The following is a 4,736-nucleotide window of genomic DNA, read 5'->3' as shown; positions in this document are numbered from 1 at the left end:
TAAATGTTCTATTTATAATAAACTAGCTCCTAGGGTTTTCATGAGTAAGTAATTGATGCATAAATCCACTTCCGGGGCCCACTTGGTGTGTGCTTGGGCTGAGCTTGATGAATTCACGTGTAGAGGCATTTCTTGGTGTCAAACTTCAGGTTATGACGTGTTTTGGGCGTTTGACTCCGGATCATGACGTTTTTCTGGCGTTTAACTCCAGTCAGCAGCGTGTACTTGGCGTTCAACGCCAAGTTACGTCGTCATTCTTTGAATAAAGTATGGACTATTATATATTTCTGGAAAGCTCTGGATGTCTACTTTCCAACGCCATTGAGAGCGCGCCAATTGGAGTTCTGTAGCTCCAGAAAATCCATTTCGAGTGCAGGGAGGTCAGAATCCAACAGCATCAGCAGTCCTTTTGTTAGCCTTCTTCAGAGTTTTGCTCAAATCCCTCAATTTCAGTCAGAATTTACCTGAAATCACAGAAAAACACACAAACTCATAGTAAAGTCCAGAAATGTGAATTTAACATAAAAACTAATGAAAACATCCCTAAAAGTAGCTCAAACTTACTAAAAACTATATGAAAACAATGCCAAAAAGCGTATAAATTATCCGCTCATCAGTTGCACAAGGTGACAACTCAAAATTAAAAAATTTCATGGAAGATGTTCACAATGGGAAGAACTTAGATTTTTCTCTTGATCAAGACGTTTTGTGTTGCCGTAACCGTTTATGTGTGCCAAATAACATGACTTAAAGAAAACTATTATGAAGGAGGCTCACAATTCTAAGTACACAGTTCATCCAGTTATTAATAAGATGTACCAAGATTTGAAGTAATTGTTTTGGTGGGAATGCATGAAAAATAATGTAGGTACTTTTGTTTTTCACTGCTTGACTTTTTAACAAGTTAAAGTTAAAGAACAAAGACATACAGAATTGCTACAACATATTGAGTTACTTGAATAAAAATGGAAGAGAATTACCATGAATTTTGTAATAGGTTTACCTCATAGTTTTAAGGGCTTCAATTCAATCTGGGTGACAGTAGACAGAATGACGAAATCAGCTCACTTTCTTCTTGTAAAAACTACTTATGGTGCAGCTTGATATGCTAAGATTTATGTTGATGAGATATTCAAGATTCATGATGTCCCAATGTCCATTATCTCATATCGCAGACCACAATTTAACTCTCATTTCTAAAACTCCTTTTAGAATGCGCTTGGAATAAGAGTGGATCTTAGTACATCCTTCCATCCACAGATGGACGGACAATCTGAGAGAACAATTCAAATTTTGGAAGATATATTGAGATGTTGTGTTTTAGATTTAGGTTGAAATTAGAATGGCTACCTAGTACCTACCTTTAATTAAGTTTTCTTATAATAATAGTTATCAAGTCAGTATTCAAATAGCACCATTTGAAGCTCTTTATGGAAGGAGATGTAGATCACTAGTTGAATGGTTTGAGGTTGGTGAGGCCAAGTTGTTAGAATCCAATTCGGTACAAAATGTGATTGAGAAAATTTGTTTGATCAAGGAACATTTATTAATAGCTCAAAGTAGATAAAAGGTCTATGCTGATCATAGGAGACGTAACTTAGAATTCTCGGTAGGTGATCAAGTATTTCTCCAAGTGTCACCTATGAAGGATGAGATGAGGTTTGGCAAAAAGGATAAACTTAGTCCTCGCTATATTGCTTCTTATGAAATCTTGGAACGAATAAGCGCCAGTAACATATTGCTTGACATTACCATTTGATTTATCTATGATTCATACAGTATTCCACATGTCTATGTTACATAAATACCTTCATGATCCATCTCATGTACTTATCCCCCAAATAATGGAATTGGAAGAGGATTTATCATTTGAAGAAGAACCTATTGCTATAATTGATCGTCACGTAAGGAAGTTATATTCTAAAGAAATAGCATCTGTAAAAATAGTCTGAAAGAACTATTTGGCGAAAGAAGCAACTTGGAAACCTGAAAATATAATGCATAACAAATATCCATATTTGTTCGAAATTTAAGGTACCTTCTTATATGAAATTTGGGGACTGAATTTTTTAAAGGTGAGAAGATTGTAGGGTCTCATAAAAGAACTTTAGCTAAAGGAATGTGGGCCAAGCCCATAACTTTTAAATCCTTTCCACTCCAACAACACACACTCCCCATTCCAGCAGCATACACACATTTGCATCTTCTCATTCTCCTCACCGCCAATGATGCTCTCCTTCCCTCCCTCATGTTATTTTCTTCAACAATAAATTTCACACACTTTTATTTTAATTATTTTCACTACTCTTTTTCTACTCCATCACTATCATGCCTTACCAATTATGCTCTCTTATATGGTTCTTATTTGTATACTTTATTGAAGTAATCTAAGTTTGAAGAAGAGAAAAATCACCATTAATTCATGTTTCACCAATTATTAAGATATTAAAGTGACTCTTTAGCTTGATAATTACCTATATCTTTAATTTTTGTCATGTTTGTAGTTATGGGTATTAATAATTTTGAAAATTTATTGTTAGGGTAAGACAGAATTTGGGATTTTTTGGTATATAGATTTTATTAATCAATTCATGTCAAGATTAACATATTAGAGGTATTATTGTTATGTTTGTGATATTATATTCTCAAAGGAACCACTCTCCTTACCTATTAGAATCTGTGGAGTAAAAATTTTTCTTTTAGGTTTTAGTCTGTGAATAAACTTTGTATCTATAATTAAATTTTAGTATTGTATTATTCTGGCACGGCCCCAAATGAGCCATGATCGGTGGTCAGGCAAATAGTCTTCTAGTAAGTCTAACCAACTCAAATATAAGTTGAATAAGAAAGTTATAAATATTTTACAAGTTCTAAAATAAATAATTATACATTTTTAACAAGATTAAAATAATTAGAAATGGTTGGATCCTGCCTATGACATATGAAGCATATACATCTAGGAACTCGACAAAGAATAAGTACTCATTGCAGATCGTTACTCTTGAATAGAAAGTCTCACATAGTCAACTGTTTGTTCCTGAAAAATATTTTTAGAAAAATGGGGTGAAATTTGTAACTCATTGACTAGATAATACATCTATAATCCACATGAGACCACATGAACATTATTATCAAAGTAATTTTAATTAGAAAATAGTAGTTGATAATAATAAGTGAATCAATAAGGGAGTTCTCATACAGAAATCAAATCAAAAGTTCACATTTGGGTGGCTCCACCTCTATGGGCAGTCCTTTCCTCTCGTGTGTCTGTACAGAATAACAGATCCAACGTGTAGCCTACATGTTAGGCTAGCAACGCCCCTGCTAGTTGAGGTCTGAGACAAATGTATCTAGCTTAACTTCATAACCATTGTTAACTACAATTTTCTAATACGAACCTCCCATACCAATTCAAAACATATAATTTCAAGTATAACAAATTCTTTGGTCTTTCAAACATATAAGGTATCAAATCAAATCAAATAATACTTTCTCATCCAAATCCTTTCAATCCTATTTTCTCAATCTTAAGACATTTTAAACATATTTCAGAATTTTAAAATAATTGAGTACCATCAAATACTTCAATGCTTCAAAAAAATACATATTCAAGTAAAATCAAATGTTTTTAAAAAATTATAAAGCTTTCTCAAACATGCATATAGTCTCATAAAAATATATAGTCTCATGTGTATATTAAAATGAGCTTAACAAGGATAAATATTTAGTTCTAATAAATCAATTATTCAAGCTAATTTAAAATCATTTGATAATAATCTTTGTAAGTATAATTATAAGTTCAAAACATCATATATTTAAATAAATATAGAAGCAAAGCCAAACAATTATAAATGTAAAGCATACTCACAACTTGGTCTCAAGGGATAGAAGAGACTTGAACTCGTAGTGCCAAATTAAAAGGTGAGAAAGGTTGGAATAGAATGGAACGAAAGAACGCAAAATTCGGACCGAGCCAGTGCCAATAACTTCAATTCAAACAGTAGCAACAACTACGTCACGGATGTAATATCGACACAACAGTAGCATCGCTATCACTTCTAACCCGTAACAAACAATAGCAAAAGCAAATTAATCAAGAAAAATAGCACAAAAATGGAGCGAGATAGTAAGGTAGATAAAATCATAATATAGATAGAAAGAGATGTCAAGTACAAGTAGAATGGGGTTTGTTGGTGACTCATGGTGGCAACAATTATGACGACTCCGGCGGCAACATTCATGGCCCCAAAGACTCCGAAAACCAATGAAAAATTAAAAGCAGACACAGAACAAAACGATCCCTTCTTTGGTGACCTCCTCCACCTACAACGGAGGCAACCGCAATGACAATGGAAGAACAGAAGACTGGCTCTGTCTCGCGGTGGTGGAAAGCAGCAACATCTCGGCGACGAGCTCTAGCAGAGCTCCCCTTTCTCTCTCTCGTTCATGCCCTTTTTCTCTGCCCTGTTTGGCAACAACGATGGCCTCAACCAGGACAACAGCGGTCTCGATCAACGGCAGCAGTGGCGACGGGCACAACGGCGACGACAGGACTCCCTCTTTCCTCTTCTCCATCGTGCGCTTTCCTCTTTCTCCATGGAAGTTCTGTGATCTCACTTTCATCTCTTTCGTGCGTCTCTTCTTTTTTCTGCGACGGCAACAGTGGCGCCTAGCCCCGCCAACGTTGTCTCTTCCTTCTTCTCCATTTCTTCTTCTTTCTTTCTTCTTCAATCTCT

Source organism: Arachis duranensis, chromosome 2 (genome assembly GCF_000817695.3).
Source record: "Arachis duranensis cultivar V14167 chromosome 2, aradu.V14167.gnm2.J7QH, whole genome shotgun sequence".
Lineage (NCBI taxonomy): Eukaryota > Viridiplantae > Streptophyta > Magnoliopsida > Fabales > Fabaceae > Arachis > Arachis duranensis.
The sequence above is the reverse complement of the archived record's forward strand: the minus strand, read 5'-3'. Positions refer to the sequence as shown.